Source organism: Microplitis demolitor, chromosome 4, assembly GCF_026212275.2.
Source record: "Microplitis demolitor isolate Queensland-Clemson2020A chromosome 4, iyMicDemo2.1a, whole genome shotgun sequence".
Taxonomy (NCBI): domain Eukaryota; kingdom Metazoa; phylum Arthropoda; class Insecta; order Hymenoptera; family Braconidae; genus Microplitis; species Microplitis demolitor.
In genome coordinates, this window is record NC_068548.1 from 15,664,077 (window position 1) to 15,682,721 (window position 18,645).

Here is an 18,645-nt window from a genome sequence, read left to right on the forward strand (position 1 = left end):
GGTTTACAAAAAAATTGTATAAAACCTATTTCGTAGAGAATTAAATTTTCTATAAATATATGAGTCGAAATAGTTTTTCCCAATGGTAAATACCGAGATATGAATTTTTCTTTCTGATAAAATAAGGAAGAAATAAATAACTGAGAGGCGGAGGACTTTCCTATTAAAATTAAGAGCTCATATTTGGAAATAATTTTTTTAGGATGTCCACCAACCTATTTTTCAGAATATAAAATGAAAAAAAAAAAAGTCGATTATTTTGGTCCGCCAACTTTCAAAGATATCGAGCGACACTTAAAAATTTATATTTTGACTTAAAATTCCAGCAATTCGATTTTCCACTTATATAACATGGGAAAATTTTTTCCGGTTTCAACTTGATTTTTTGGTATTAAAAAAATTTTTTTGAAAAGAAGCAGTGCAAAGTTTTTGTTGGGCATGAAATTTGCTACAAAAAAGTTGATGAGAGCCGCGAGTACGACCAATAATATACTGGAGTTGCAGAGCTTGAAATGTTGGCCTTATTTATCATTGGCATAAAATCGCCTACAATTATTCAGAATTAATTGGTTTTACGCAACAAATTTAAACAAAATTGTTGTAAATAGTTCATACATGCACACACTGATAGAAATTTTATATTGACTCAAGAAATATTTTCTTGTGCCAAGAACTTATTTCTGAAAAAAACCAATTGTTTTGTTTTCAAGAAATTCTTTTCTTGATTTAGATTTTCTTGGCTCTATAGATTTTGTATCTTTGATGGATAACTCTCGTGTTTTGACCCGAAACTATATTATCTTCAATCGATACTATTGAATTCTTCAAGCAAGAGCACTTGTCTTCAACTCAAAACGTCGTATTATTATTTTAAGAACTTTAAATTTTTGGTTCAAGTAATAATTTTTTGATGGAAGATGTTTTTAAAGTAATGAAAAAAAAAATTTTTTTTTTAAATAAATTTATACTTTAACATATCTGAAGTAAATGAATGTAGTCCTAGGAAATCACTTTAAAATTTTTTATTTTTAAAATAAAAAAAAAGTTTTTTTTTCAAGCTTAATAAATAGACATCTTGATTTAAAAACCACGTTATTTTCGAAACAAGTCGGTAATGGCTTAAACCTAAATTTTGCCTATCTTAATCCAAGAGCAAGAAATTCTTAAGCAAAATATGTCAGAATTTTGTTTCAAAACAAAAAAGGCTTCATCGAAGAATAAAATTTTTAAACGAAGAATTTTTTTTTCTATCCGAGAATTTCAATTTTTTGATTCACAGACTTATTTCTTGAATTAAAACAATTAAAAATTTTGAAACAAGAACCACATTTTGAAGAAAAAATTTTTCTTGAATCAAGATAGTTTTTTTATTAGTGCATGTATGGGCTATACACCGTCGTATCTGGTCATATATAAATCATTAATTATGGGCATACATGATCATATCTAGTCATACGTAACTATGTATGGCCATATATGGCCTTATATGATTCATATATGGGCATCAAACATAACTTTATTAAAAAGTTAAAATGCCCATATATGGCCGTGTATGCTCCATCCACCCATGAATGATCCATATATAATCCATATATGCCCATGTATGAACTATATACGGCCATGCATGGTCATATATGTTTTATTTTTCACGGGAGTATCTGAAAAAAAGTTCTATAATTGAAAACAATTTTAAAATTGAAATCAGATTATTGCAAGTCCACTAATTTGGATTTTTACTTTTTTAATATTATTAATATATATTCTTATATATTGATGAAGTTATAAAAATTTTCAAAATTATCTATCTTCGCAAATTGAATATATAGTTATTTTCTTACAAAATTATTCGTGCCGATAATTAGTACATCAAAGTCTTTAAATGCATCGCCTATTAGCAAAGTGTATTACAATTAACCTATCCTATTTTTAAATGTAAAAGTGCACTTTTAGATTTGACTATTCGCGTTATAAGAGGTATAGTCATCCCAGAGACAGAATTAGATTAAAATTAGAGGTAGGGATACGGAAGAATCATCGGCTAACTCAGGAAAAAAAAATCTTATTCTTTTGTCTGAACAATTAGAATTGTATGAAATAATTGGAAGCATCAAAAAAATATTTTTTTAAAAAATTTTTTTGGACTTAATTATTTTGATATAAACAATTATTCACTAAAAAATGATTTCAACAGCTGAATGTCAACTTTAATATTTAATTTATTTTATTTTCCCTCAATAAATAAATCATATATACGCGTTGTAATTTCAGTTTATTTTGTAAAGTTTAGTATATTTGTAGTAACAATAATCATGGTTGAACTGCAGTGTCAGTTTCAAAATATCGATTATAACAATAAACACGGGAAAAGAAAATTATACATTTGTGTAGAACTATATTAAGATTCATCTAACACTTTTCGCTATTTTTTTTTATTTTTGTATATCATTTGCTATTTATATATAATTATATAGAACTATATATTAGTATTAGGATGGCCCAAAAAAACCGACTAATTTTTTTTTTGTCGATCTCGCATGAAAATTTGTTGGTTTACGATGTTTTAAGAAGCCTCTCCAAAAATTAGCTCGATAAAAAATTTTCAAGAGGTCGCTCACGAATTTTGAAATTATCAAAAGTGATCGAAATTTGGATTTTTTATTTTTAAATTTTTTCTTTCTCGTGGCAGCAATAGTTTATATTTGTAAAATCATGACTACGCTGAAAATTTAAGCCCAAAATTTTAATATTTAAACCTCGCTCAAGAATTTTTAATGTTTCCGAGTGCTGTCTTTTGAACGTTTTCGAGCGACTCTTGAATATTGATAATAAAGCTTCTCGATTTTTTAACCATCAATTTGTATGACAATGAATGAGAATATAACCCGAGAAATAGGAATAATAAATTTTTTTCATACTTTTTTATTTTTTAACTCAATTTGTAGGTTTTTTCGCTTATTCAAAACTTACCAAATTTTATTGTTTAAGACTGCCCTGTATATTTTTGGCAATACAAAAGTTATATTCTACTGAAATGACAATAATTGAGTTATAAAAAAATACAACATCTAATTCAAACTATTAGTTACATATTATCAGTTAATATTCACAATTCTTGAGCGCCGTTTAAATACTTAAATTTTGAGCTGAAATTATCAGCATAGTCATGATTTTACAAATATAAACTATTGCTGCTACGAGAAAGAAAAAATTTAGAAGTAAAAAATCTGAATTTCAGTAATTTTTGAAATTTTCGAAATTCGTGAGCAACCTCTTGAAAATTTTTTATCGAGCTCATTTTTAGAGAGGTTTCTTAAAACATCGTAAACTAACGAATTTTCATGCGACATCGAAAAAAAAAAAATAGTCGGTTTTTTTTGCGTCACCCTAATATAGATATACTCTTAACATTGAGCAAATCATTTTTCTTAATCGGGGTTATCTGTACAATGAGCCATTGCCAAGTTGTAAAATTTCAAACTTAAAACTTTTTACCTGTCATTTAAACAGGAAATCAAAAATCACGAAAAAGCACCTAGTAATATGAAGAGTTCAAACTTTACTAGAATTTATTTTTCATCATCTGAACGATATTTTCACAGTAACTAAAGAAAAAAAATTGTTATTTTTTTTTGCCTACCCTAATATATACGTATATATTAGGCTGTTTCAAATTAGGGGACTATTTTTTTTTGATGAACATTAAAAAATCGAAAGGGTATCTTAAAATATGGTGACAATTAAAATTTGAGCTCTTAATATTGATATTTAGGAGTGGCTGTTGATAATTTTCGGTTTCTCATTTAGTAACATGGTAAAAAATGCATAACTTCCGAAAAAATCAAGATACAAAAAATCTTTCCCTAAACATTTTGTAGCAAATTTACTGATCTACAAAAAAGATTTTTTTATGATTTTGGCATAAATTCAATCATTCACAAGATATCTGACGTCAAAGTTTGATACAAATCGAAGAACTTGTTTTTGCTCGTTCTGAATTTCATACCATGCCAACTAATAAGAATTCAGAAATTTTCAATACCGATTTTTGTAGGAAATCGCATGCTCTACAAAAAAATCACTTATTATTTTTTGATAAATCCATCTGTTCAAAAGTTATTGGAACTTGAAGTCAAGTTAGAGTAAATTTCGAAATCTTTCTATTTTTCCGGCGAAACTATCGGACTTATCATAAAATGTCATGAAATCTTTTTTATAGACAATTTTATTTCCTAAAAGTTATCTGTGATAAATTTTTTTGCAATTCCGTTTGTTTTTTAGTTATTTCTATCTTAATGCCAAGCTCCTAAAAAAATAGTGTTCTGATCGATTTTAAGAGCTTGGCATTAAAATGGAAATAATTATAAAACAATGCAGAATTTGAAAAAAATTTATCGATGATAATTTGTAGGAAATAAAATTGTCTACAAAAAATAATCCATGACATTTTATGATTAGTCCGATAAATTCACCGGAAAAGTAAAAAGATCTCGAAATTTACTCTAACTTGATTTCAAGCTCCAAAAACTTTTGAACAGATGGATTTATCAAAAAATGATAAGAGACTTTTTTTGTAGAGCATTCAATTTCCTACAAAACACTGTATTGAGAATTTCTGACTTCTTATTAGTTGGCATGATATAAAATTCAGAATGAGCAAAAACAAGTTCTTCGAATTTTATCAAACTTTGACGTCAGATATCTTGTGATTGGTTGAATTCATGCAAAATTCATAAAAGACCTTTTTTGTAGATCAGTAAATTTGCTACAAAATGTTCAGGAAAAGATTTTTTGTATCTTGATTTTTTCGAAAGTTATGTATTTTTTACCATGTTACTAAATGAAAAACCGTAAATTATCAATAGCCACCTCTAAATATCAATAACTAGCTCAAATTTTAACTATCACCATATTTTAAAACACCCTTTCAATTTTTCAATGTTCATCAAAAAAAAAAAAAAAAAAAAAAAAAAATAGTCCCCTAATTTGAAACAGTCTAGTATATATGATTCATACATGATTATATCGGACTATTTTTTGAATATAATTCTATAATACATAGTATTATGTATAATTTTTTTTTCACCCGGGAAATTGTTCAACATCGGCTCTAAATAACGTAACTAAATTGAAATCTCGATTACGCTTTTTATAGTGTCTCTATATTAGGTCTTTTAACTTAATATGAATTTCTCAAATGTCATAGACACACTTTGTGTAATATTTTTAGCATATACTACAATGTATACTTTAATTGTAATCAGAGTAACATAATTTTTATTTTTTAAATTTCAAATGTCGCTTCAGATTAACATTCAAAATTAAGACATCGTTTTAAACTACATGAGCTTCCAGAACGATCTGACTGTGATCAAATTATTTATACTGCATATGGTTTTTAGTTATTGTTGATTGACATTTTTTAAAGAACGTGTGGATCTATTGAGTCCATTGTGTGAAAATATTTTAATGTCTTAATATAAATTTGGCGCGTGTTAGTGTTACTTCGGCAGCTCACTCTATCCCATGTATAGAACATTACGGAGCAAAATATCAATATGGCAGCCACTGTCGTATCTGTGTTACGAGTCGCTGTATCGGGAATATTTTGAATACGTTGTTTTTTCGGACGGCCGGTCGACAATAAATATATAGGTTAGTAGGATAAAACAGCAAGAAAATAAGTTTAATTATTAAGTTTTCTTTCATTTTATGATAGAATATAAAGTTTATTGAGTGATTGATTTATTGAATCTGTTTTTTAACAGTAAGTAGATATTGAGAATGTTATTTTTGCAATTTTAAAATTAATAATTCATATAAAGTTATTTTCTACCTGATATTTTTACACAAGCTTCATCATATTTCTTGTTTTTTTTTTCCATTATTATCTTTCATTGTAAATATTTCCATTGATTTTTTTTTGGCATTTGCAAGCTTATTTGGCTTTTCTTTTTATTAATAAGTTTAGTAAAATTAAGTTGTTTTAATCCATGCTTTAAAATAATTATACGTGAGTCGTAGCTTATTTATGTTATACGCATTTATTTTAATAAAATATTTAATGTTGCTTGTTTTTGTATCATGCTTGAATGAATACGAGAACGGGTGAGTCAGTTTAGTGAATTCTGTTTTTAATGTCCTTCAAGTAAGTTAAGTGTTGTAAACAATAAGTGAACATGTTATAAAAAGTTGGTAAAATAGTTTATTCGATCGATAATAAATAAAAAGACATAATAACAAAAAAGTGTTATAAACAAACATGAATCTGATGGACATTCTTGTCAGACTGGCTGAGGACAACGCATATTTTTTTTCATCTCGAACTCGTCGTATTGAAATATTTACAATGAGCTGCATGTCGGTAAGTCCACAGATAATATTTTTTGTTTAGTGTTGCTGCAACTGAACCCGTATGAAAAAACAATATATAAAATTATATATGTTTGCAACAAAAAAACATTTGATATATTATATTGTATATTATAAAAAATCACATAGAGATTTTCGCCGATATAATATAAAATTATATACAGTAGTAAATAAATGTATTCCATATATGAAACTAATATTTTTTTATATTGAGCTATATATACATCTACATCACCCGTATGAAAATAACATATATGGTCAAAATATATGTAAAAATATATGATAAATATCAGAAAATATATGTGGACAATTTAACTATATTTTCTAATATATTTTTTTTTATATTGAAAAATATAATATTCATTATATACGAGTTTGTATATGTTTAGCATACATAAAAATATATATTTTTATCTTGTACGAAAAATATACTCTGATCATATATAAAAACATATATTTATATTGTGTATGGAAAAAAAAGTTTCTTATTCGTATGACCAACTCCAATTAAATTAGATCTAAATTTTAATATACTCTTTAAATTGTAGATAAAATTTTCCAAATTAGTTAATTTGATGCGAATATATAATATACATATACATACACCGAATAAAATACATGTTAAAATATAACAAAGAAAATATATGGTACCCTATATAATATAAATTATATGCTACCATATATTTCATTTCTTATAAAAATTTTATATTTTTTTAATATAAAAGGAAATATATCAATACAATATATTATAAGGTAAATGTAAATGTATATATAGCTTAATATAAAAAACATATAAGTTACATATATGGAATACATATTTGCTATTGTATATAAATTTATATTAAATCGGCCAATATCGCTATATGATTTTTTATAATATACGATATAATATATCATATATTTTTTGTTGTAAACATATATGATTTTATATATTTTAACCATATATTGTTTTTTCATACGGCAATATATCGATATATTCCCTTTTATATTAAAAAAATATAAAATTTTCATATGAAATGAAATATATGGTAGCGTATAATTTATATTATATATGGCATCATATATTTTCTTTGTTATATTTATTCTCATGTATATATATTCACATCAAATTAACTAATTTTGCGAATTTAAACTGCAATTTAAGGAGTATATAGAAATTTAGATCTAATTAAATTGGAATTGGTTATACGAATAAGAAAGTTTTTTTCCCATGCACAATATAAATATATGTTTTTATATGTGATCAGAATATATTTTTGTATGTGATAAAAATATAATTCTTGTATATGATTTACATATCCATTTTATATATACAGAACATATACGGACTCGTATATGATGAATTTTATATTTTTTAATATAAAAAAAAAAAATATCAGAAATTATAGTTAAATTCGCTACGTATATTTTTTGATATTTATCATATATTTTTGCATATATTTCGACCATATATGTTATTTGATATGGGAAGGAACTATTAAATTTTTCACAGTCGAATATAATCGATTGAAGAAAATCGATGATAGCGATTAATTGTTTTAAAAAAATCTATTTATTTCGAAAAAAATAACGATTTTTCTATCACAGCTTAAAGTTGAAGAGTCGATAGCTTAATAATTGATTGTGTAAAATAGATTTTATAATTTTTTGTTCGAAATAAGACAAAGACCATTGGTTGAAAATCACAAATTCAAAATGTTTATTTAATAATTAAAATACTGCAACGTAAAAGACCCAGTTATCGGTCCTGGCCCAGCTTTTGACCTTTTCAAATTTTTTCTAATTTACTCAAAAAACTATAACTTGAATGAGAAAATCAATTTTTTCTTAATTTACAGTTATTTATTCCGAGCCTAATTAATGGCAATTAAAAAAACATAGAAAATATTAACTGAATAAAAAAAAAATGTTTTAGCCATAAAGTGGCTGAGGAAGCCATTTTTTAAGCAGAGTCTAAACAGTTTACGTTAGGAGGTACCACGATTAAATCTGTGCAATAATTATTATGTAAATAAAAAAATGTAACAAAAAATATATGGATAGATCAATATTTAATTCAAGTTTATTTTAATACATTAATAAAACATTAAAATGAGTTTTGTTGTTGAAATTTGAGGGTCAATAACTAGACTCAATTTTAATTTAAAAGTATGATGGAGTTGTTGACCCTAAAATTCTAACTTACTGCGAGCGAGATTTTCTGTTTAATTACATGTCTATAAAATGTAAAAATAGCAATATTTATAGTTTTCTTAAACTATTTTTTACTATTTTTCATAAAATAGTGATAAATTAACATTTAATATTATTTTTATAAATAAAAGATGATAATTAGATCTTGAAAGTACATTCTTGGAGTGATAAAATTATTGTCAAAATAATGTCAATGTCGATAGTATTCAAATTGTTATGACTCCTTTAGTTGAATAATATTTTTTATTATGATAAAATTAATTTTTTTATTGTTCTTTTATTCAAGACTTTAAAAAATAGACAACGAGCTACGATGAAAAATAATGAGAACAGGCGCTAGTCAAAGTGACTTTAATTATATACATTTTGGATATTAAAAAACTATGTTTTTGTTCTAATAAATATTTCATTTATTAATCTAAATAATAATTGTAGTTTATTCAAACTTAGTGAGTACTTCATGACCTAATCATGGTTTATGTAATTTGAGGGTCAGAAACTAGGACACTGTGAGGTCCAGAAGCTGCGACCTGTAGAATTCTGAGGGTCAGAAACTGGATCTCTGAGTGTCAATTTTTGAAACGTCAACTTAAATTATTAATTCAATTCAAATAATTATTTTACGCGCATGACTTTATTTTAAAAATCCTAAATTAGTCGATAAAATTATTACTTTTCTGATTAAGTTAAATGGTACATTAATTATTATAGCATAACCTCAACCGGCACTCTTAAAAGGTCAGAAATTGGACCCCTTACTAGTGTTGCCGAAATCAAAGCAACTATTCGATTTTTCACAATCGAATAGAATCGACTGAGGATAATCAATTGTGGCGATTAATCGTTTCTAAGCAATCGATATTGACATAATCGATTTTTTTCGAAAAAAAAAAAAAAAGATTTTTTTCTCTTCCAACTTTCTAGTTGCGGAATCGATAGCTTAACAATCGATTGTGTAAAATCGATTTTAGAATATTTTGTTCAAAATAAAAAAACGAATATGGGTCCAAAATCACAAATTCAAAATTCATGTCTGCTATAAAAAAAAATTCTATTACGATTTCAAAATTTTATTTTAAAGTTAAATATCATCGCGTTTAAATCGAAGTTTGTATTTCGAAATATGAAATTTTCTTATGGTCATTTATATTTAAAATAATAACAAATAAAATAGTTGGTTCATGTTTAATAATTTTTTATTTAAACTTTTCAGTAAAAAACTGTTTTAAACGTTTATTATAAGATTTTAAGAAATCTCAACGTAGCATATAATAATTAATATTAATAATAAAAATAATAAATAATTACTAAAAACTGCATTCTTTAAAAATACTGTTCAATTAATCTATAATATATTTAGTAATGTTTAGTAGTATTTTTTCTTAAACTTTCTTAGTAAAAGTAATTTTTAAACGTTTGCCATGGGATTTTAAAGATTCTCAACTTACGATTTTATAATTAATAATGATAATCATTATCAACTGTCATTTTTGGAAGATAAGTTTACGGGAAGAGTAGCCTGATAATTATCAAGAAGTGGCTGTAAAACAATAGTTATTTTCAATTTGACAGGAAGTTGTAGGAAATTTGACCTTAACTAATTAAACGGCAACTATTTACAGTCAATTCAGTGCCCATCCAAAGTTACTTTTTTTCATCAGTTTCATTCCACAACTTTTCGTCAACACTTTCTGATAACTTGACTTCAAAATTTGACTGTCGATTTACGACAACTTGTAATTAAAATTGTACTTATGTTGTAGTCAAAAATAGGAATATCTCATAATTGGTAACAGCTTGTCGTCAAGTTGATGATAACTCTTGCTGAGCAAATATCTATTCTGCAAACGTGGCTATCTGAATATATACCGTAATAGCCACTTTAACTTGAAATCGACAGTAATTTGATGTTGAAATTACCTGAAGTTTGCTGCCGATTCAACAGCAAAAGTTGAAAATAAAAATATGCGGTTTATTTTTCTTCAATTTAAAGGTAACTTCTTACGAAAAAAAAACGTCGGTAATGTTCATTCTTACCATTTCAGAAGGTAAGTAAATTTATCCATAAAATTGTCTACAATTTGACACTAAAAAAATACTTAACAATTTTTCAAGTCAAATTGACAACAAATTGACATAAAATTTGCCTGAAAATTAACGCCAACTTTTTCCTGGCTTACTTTTGAAGTGAAATTGCATTTTAATTTGAGCAGTAAATTTACTGCTCAAATAATGGCATAATATTTTTACTGCCATAAAACTGCGAAGTCTTTTATTCAAACCAAAATTAAAGTATTTGTAAATTACCATTAATGACAAGGTTAAAATTTTGCATTAAAATAAAATTCATAAGAAAAATTCAATTTCTCCCACTAAAATCAATCAAAAAAAAAAAAAATGCTGAAAATAGAGATACAATAATTTAGAAATTAAAATTATTCTGTTACATAGATAACAGAAATAGATTTTTTATAAAAATAATTTTTTGGCTATAAATTGATCATAAAGCATAAAAAATGACCCAAAATAATACGGTTTCTATTTGTTGACTATTTTTTACTTTTGAGTTTTACATGATACAAAATTATCATCATTATCGCGATAATTTTAATTCGTTGTAATGAATTTAAGTGAAAGAAGTTAAGAATTGTATAACTTAGATAAAAGAGAAAATTAGTTTAGTTTCTTAGGACTATATAGTTTTAATAAATATTATAAAAAAAAATAACAATAAATTATTATAATTAAAAATCAATTTTTTATGTACGAAATGAGGTACCCTCTAAAAAAATGCAAAAAAAATTTCTGGTAGTTAAATAAATTTGATAAAATTAAATTTGTTTATAAGTAATTTACATAAGCAAAAATTACGTTTCACATAATTATTGGATTCAAAGAAAAAAAAAATAATATTTGATCGTTTTTGACATAAAAACAAAAAGTCATTAATATTTCTCGACTGAAACTTTGGATTTTTGAAAAAATTCAACAAAAAAATTCTAAATAATGCTTAAGTATGTTTATAAAAGTAATTTTGAAGTGTTTAAAAACCATTTCAAAGAACAAACTTTAATCATAGAATTTTTAGAGTGCCCCATTGTCCCCCTATTCCGTTTTTCCCCAACCTTCTCTACAATAAAGATAAAATTATTTAAAAGTAAGCCCATGAAAAAAATTTATAAAAAGAAATACATTAAAAATCTATACAATATGTATGAAAATTATAGGTTAAATAGCTAACTTTTGGCCGATTTTCATATATGTTTTATATATTTTAAGGATATTAAAAATATATCTTAGAACATATGAAAAATACATATACGACAACATAAAAAATATATTTTTTATATTTTCATAATTGTATTTTTTGTATATTCTAAAAGATATATTTTTAATGTATTAAAAGTACATTTGAAGTATATAAAAATTATACAAAAATCGGCCAAAAGTTAGCTTTTTAAAATTTCTTCATTTTTTTCACATATTATGTATATATCGATATATACACTGTGAAAAATTCGCGGATTGAATGCGGAGTGAATGAATTTTTAATTATTCACTCCCTTTGGAGTGAAATTCACTCCGAAGGGAATTTTTTCGCGGAGTGGATAATTTTTTATTAATTTAATTCCTCCGGAGTGAAATTTACTCCGGAGAGGAGTTTTAGGAATATAATTAATAAAATATAACTCTACTAATAATAATAGAAGTAAAAACTAGCGTATTACGTTGCTGATACGCACACACACACGCTCACACATATTCGGGGACACACCCACACATAACTACATAAATCCGAACACACGTACACGTGCACATACATTCGCATACACCCGAAAACACGCATGCACACATTTGCACACACGCACGAGTGCACACACACGTTCGCACACATTCACACACACTCACACACACACCCCAGAAAATTGGCACGCATACACATTTGCGCACAACCGAACACACGGACGCGCACATCGGCATGCGCGACACACATACCCGAACGCACACATTTGTACACGTGTGGACACACGCACACGTTTGCACACAAACACACACACTGTTCAACAGTTTAAAATTAATTAATATAAATTCATCAAAATGTTAAAACTCCGGACCGGAGTGAATTGGGAGTGAAATAAAATCCGCGTCACTACGCAATCACTCCGCTAAAAAAAACTCCGAATTCACTCTGCGTGCGGATTTTTTTTATAACTCCGGAACTCCGAGTGGTGAAGTGAATTCGGATTTAATTTCACTCCGGATTTTTTACAGTGTATTTTTTTATGTATTATTAATATCTTTTTTCGATATTTTAATATATATTTTTTTTATAAACTTTTTTCATGGGGACACACAGGACATTTAAAGTGCTCAAGTTGCTTTTAAAATTGTTTTCTTTTTACTAAAATTAAAATGGTTCATTTAATGATAAGGGATTTCCAATTTATCAATTGTCTCGACTATCATTGTCGTTCAGTCATTTCTCAATAACTTTATATAATTATCTTAATAATCTTTCTAATTTTAAAATTTAAATAGCCTTAGACTTATGAGTCATTATTGACGCCTCTACGTTATAGAACAATTTGTACAAAACTACTTTTTAATGACTTTTTTGGAAAATGCGGGTCTTAAAAACATATACATATTATGTACTCCTGTTCGGTTGACTATATGAGTCATTACGATAATCCATACTTTGAACATGAATGTTTTCTGTAAACAATTCCACTGTTAAGATCTACCTGGGTCCCAACGGGTGACGTCAGTAATCTTTCGAGTGAAATTTTTATATCTACAACAGAACCGAGTTAGGATTAAATATATAACGGATTATCGTAATGACACCCATATACATAATTGTAAAATATATATATATAGTTATTTACATACTTTTTTTATTTTTTAATTCAATTTGAGGTTTTTTCGCTTATTCAAAACTTACTAAATTTTATTGTTTAAGACTGTCCTGTATATTTTTGGTTATGCAAAAGTTATATTTTAGTGAAATAACAATAATTGAGTTATAAAAAAAGGCAAAAACTAATTCAAAGTATTAATCACATATTATCAGTTAATATCCTAAATTCTTGAGCGCCGTTTAAATATTTAAATTTTGGAGTAAAATTTTCAGCATAGACATGATTTTACAAATATAAACTATTGTTATCACGAGAAAGAAAAATTCAGAGAAAAAAATCCGAATTTCAATCATTTTTGATATTTTCAAAATTCGTGAGCAACCTCTTGAAAATTTTTTATCGAGCTGATTTTTGGAGAAGCTTCTTAAAACATCGTAAGCCAACAAATTTTTATAAGAGGCTCGACAAAAAAAATAGTCGGTTTTTTTGGACAACCCTAATATACAAATATCTATATATATATATACATTAAGGTGCGTCAAAAAAAAATGATTTTATTTTGTTTCAGGTCTCATATTCTCAAAAGTTTCTTTGGGACCTAAAAAAAATTCCTCCTAAAAAATCAGTTCGATAACTCGAAAATTGAGCTGGCGGTTTACAAGTTCATTTTCCCATTTAAAATACATGTAAAAAAATTTTTTTTTTAGTTTTTCGAGAAAATATCAAAGAGAAATTTTTTTTTCGAATTTTGAATTTCATACCCTTATAAAAAATTAAATTCCTGACAAAAATGTCCTAAGTAGTCATGCTCGTAACTACAATATGAAAAATCTGGGCGTCGGTTGACCCTGCGGGCCAGCCCCAAAATTTCCCGCTGTTTTCGACCTCAAAGAGCTCGAAAACATTAGTGTAGATATATTTTCGAGCTTTTCGAGCTCGAAAATGCTATCACATGCAATTGTTTTTTTACGATCTTTTTAAGCTCTAACAAGTTACCTGTTATGCTGAAGTTTGAAAATTTGAGAATCGAAAATCATCAATGAAGCGGTTTTTAAAATTTAGTTCCTGATTATTTTCAGTAAAATATGTGTATTGAGGCAGAAATCAATGTCGGGGATCAAAATCAAGATTTAAATAAATTTTGACTCATGTAAGAAACAATAAAATATGAAATATCCGATAAAAATATTAAAAATTACGTTTCATCGATTTTTTTGTTGATAATATGATTTAAACTAAAAACCAAGTTCGATGACATTATGTGATCAAAAGAAACCATAAAAAAGATGAGTTGGTATGATATCAGGCACATTTTAGTACGTTATATTATGATTTATCCGGAAAAAATAACATAAAATGTTATTTTTTTAACTTTTCAACGCCGATATCTTTTGAACTAATTAATCGATTTTGATAGTTGACGTGGAAATCGGCGCGTTTTATTGAGTTCTAGAGCTGATTAAAATTTGAAATCGATCGCGTCAGTCGTTTCGAAAATATTTAGAAAAAACCGTTTTTCACCATTTCTTTTTCCCGCGATAATTCTCGAACGAATTATCCGATTTTGATGTTTGAGTTGGCAATCGACGTGTTTTATTGAGTACTAGAGCTGAATAGATTTTTAAGTCGATCGTATACGTCGTTTCTGAGAAATCAATAAAAAACTAAAAAAAAATTTTTTTTTTTTCGTAATTCGCAAATATTTTCGAGTCTATTCGATCAAATGATCTGAAATTTTTGGGAAAGTTGATGGCCAACAAGCTCTCTCGATTGCTACCTCAACCATCCAAATCGATTCATAAGTTCAAAAGTTACAAAGAGTTTACACACACACACACACACACACACACACACACACACACACACACACACACACACACACACACACACACACACACACACACACACACACACACACACACACACACACACACACACACACACACACACACACACACACACACACACACACACACACACACACACACACACTCGGACATCATTCTGAAAATAGTCAGAATAGCTTCCTAGGACCTCAAAACGTCGATATCTGATGGAAACTCGATTTTCGAAAATCGGGGTGAAAACAATAACTTCCCGAAATATTTGAAAATCGTCGATTCCCTTAGCGGGAAGTTAAAAAAGTTACAAGCCCCCAAAGTTCGAAAAAAAATCATTTTTTTCTATTTATAATTATTGTTTTTACTTTTTTGTTATTAATTGGTGGTATTTTTTTCTTATATAATATCTATTTTTATGCAAGAAATGTTTATTTATTTATAATAAATATAATTAATAATTTATAAAATAAATTATTGCGATACGGAAAATTTTTTTTCTTTAACTTTATGAGCATGATAAAATAATAATATCTTGCATAAAAATAGATATAATATAAGGTAAATATCCCAATAACGGAACGAATTTTGAAAATATCAAAAATGATTGAAATTCGGATTTTTTTCTCTGAATTTTTCTTTCTCGTGATAACAATAGTTTATATTTGTAAAATCATGTCTATGCTGAAAATTTTACTCCAAAATTTAAATATTTAAACGGCGCTCAAGAATTTAGGATATTAACTGATAATATGTGATTAATACTTTGAATTAGTTTTTGCCTTTTTTTATAACTCAATTATTGTTATTTCACTAAAATATAACTTTTGTATAACCAAAAATATACAGGACAGTCTTAAACAATAAAATTTAGTAACTTTTGAACAAGCGAAAAAACCTCAAATTGAATTAAAAAATTAAAAAAGTATGTAAATAACTTATTATTTCTATTTCTCGGGTTATATTTTCATTTATTGTGATGCAAATTGATGGTGGAAAAATCGAGAAGCTTTATTATCAATATTCCAGAGTCGCTCGAAAACGTTCAAAAGACAGCACTCGGAAACATTCAAAATTCTTGAGCGAGGTTTAAATATTTAAATTTTGGGCTTATATTTTCAGCGCCGTCATGATTTCCCAAGTATAAACTACTGCTGCCACGAGAAAGAAAACCATTTGAAATAAAAATTTCAATTTCGATCATTTTTTATATTTTCGAAATTCTTGAGCGACCTCTTGAAAATTTTTTATCGAGCTGATTTTCGGAGAGGCTTCTCAAAACATCGTAAATCAACAAATTTTTATATAAGACTCGAAAAAAAAAAATAGTCCGTTTTTTTGGGCCATGTTCGGTAGAGCACTCGGCGCGATACCGACATGGTCTGGGTTCGATTCCCAGTTCGGGATATCTATATTTTTCTCAATTTATCTATAAATTGTCTTATTGAGGTTTGCATGTGTTAGATTTCCACTATATTAAATTGATGCTCATATATATATATATATATATATATATATATATATATATATATATATATATTTAACTAATGCTGCCACGAGAAAAAAAAAAATATGAAAAAAAAATCCGAATTTCAATCATTTTGATATTTTCAAAATTCGTGAGTGACCTCTTGAAATGCGAGAATTATGCGGAATTGAGAAAAAAAAAAACAATAGTCCATTTTATGAGCCACCTTAATGTATATATGGGTCATTCCATCTCAATTCAAAGACATTGCGAAGGTGACCCTTTCCGATTTATTTGATTTTTTAATATGTTTCCGTACTTGTAAAAAGAAGTTTCCTGCTAAATTGTTGGCTCTTTATCTCCACTTCTTCCGGAGTTATCATTTTTTTTTAAAAAGGATATAACTTTGACTATAGTTATGATATTCTCACGTAATGGGGAGTTAATTTGTTTGATTTTTATTGATCCTTCTAAAAAAAATTCAAAATAAGGAACAAAAAATTTCGTAATGCTTTTACGGCCATTTTTACTCCAAAAATCAGTTTTTCGTTCAATGGGATACTTTTAATTTTTTCCAAAAGAATTCCCGAAGTTCTATGTGGAAAAACAAAATTTTTAAGCTATAACCCAAGATGGGCATCGAATAACTTCTAGTAAAAAAAATTAGAAAACAATTTTTAACTTCTTGCTTAGAAAATCGGTGATTTTCAATGATTTCGGGAGGTTCTTGTTTTCATCGCGATTTTCGAAAATCGAGTTTTCATCAAATTTCGACGTTTTGAGGTCCTAGGAAGCTATTCTGATTATTTTCAAATGATGTCCGAGTTTTACTATGTATGTATGTGTGTGTGTATTTATGCGTGTGAATGGTCTATAACTTTTTAACTAATAAATAGATTTGGATATTCAAGGCAGCAATCGAAAGAACTTGGTGGCCATCAATTTTCCTGAAAATTTCATATCATTTGATTGAGAAGACTCGAAAAGATTAGCGAATTATGAAAAAAAAAAACAATTTTTCTTTTTTAATTTTTTATTAATTTCTCAGAAACGAATTAAACGATCGACGCCAAAATCGAATCGGCTCTAGAACTTAATAAAACGCAGCAAATGCCGCCTTAACCATCTCAATTGATTAATTTGTTCGAGAGATATCGTTGGAGAAAGAAATGGTAGAAAAGGGTTTTTTTCAAATATCTTTAAGACGGCTGAATCGATCGCTTTCAAATTGTAATCAGCTCTAGAATTTAATAAAACGCGCCTATTGCCACCTCAAACGTCAAAATCAGTTAATTAGTTCAAAACATATCAGCGTTGAAAAGTTAAAAAAATAACATTCTATGTTATTTTTTTCAGATAAATCAAAATGTACTGTGCAAAAATGTGTCTAAAATATTACAAGCTTTTCCTCTTTATGGTCTCTTTTGATCATCATATAATGCCATCAAACTTGTTCTTTAGTTTAAACCATATTATCGACGAAAAAATCGAAAAAACACAGTTTTTAATGATTTTCTCGGATATTTTATATATTATTGCTCCGACTTAAGCCAAAACTCATTTAAATCTTGATTTCGATCACTGACATTGATTTCTGCCTCAATACATTTATTTTATTGAACATAATTGGAAATTAAAATTTAAAAACCGCTTGTTCATTAATGATTTTCGATTCTTAAACTTTTAAACTTTGGCATAAAGCGTAAGTTGTTAGAGTTTGAAACGCTCATAAAAAAATGATCACATGAAATAAGATTTTCAAACTCGAAAATATAGTCACGTTAATAGCTCTTTGAGCTCGAAAACAGCGGGAAATTTTGGGGCTGGCCCGTAGGGCAAACCGACGCCCGGATTTTTTAATTTGAGTTACTGACTCCAAAATATGTGTTGAAGTAGTAAATTATAAAAATGCTTG

General features: G+C 27.0%; 2 protein-coding genes across 4 annotated transcripts in view; both read left to right on the forward strand.

Annotated features, from left to right (window-relative positions):
- Positions 1-5,633: 5,633 nt before the first annotated feature.
- LOC103577664 (neuronal calcium sensor 2) overlaps positions 5,634-18,645 on the forward strand; it is a 93,544-nt gene continuing 80,532 nt past the window's right edge. Inside the window, exons 1-2 of one of the 3 annotated variants that reach the window (XM_053738837.1) lie at positions 5,634-5,652; positions 6,286-6,361. The gene's annotated coding sequence lies outside the window, so the exon portion shown is untranslated. Of the gene's footprint in view, positions 5,653-5,672; positions 5,765-6,285; positions 6,362-18,645 lie in introns of those variants that run through there. The other 2 variants (XM_053738838.1, XM_053738836.1) reach the window with 2 other exon arrangements.
- The window catches only part of LOC103577665 (neurocalcin homolog), a 122,470-nt gene continuing 109,500 nt past the window's right edge, over positions 5,676-18,645 (forward strand). The window contains exon 1 of the mRNA XM_053738835.1: positions 5,676-5,764. The gene's annotated coding sequence lies outside the window, so the exon portion shown is untranslated. The remainder of the gene's footprint in view (positions 5,765-18,645) is intronic.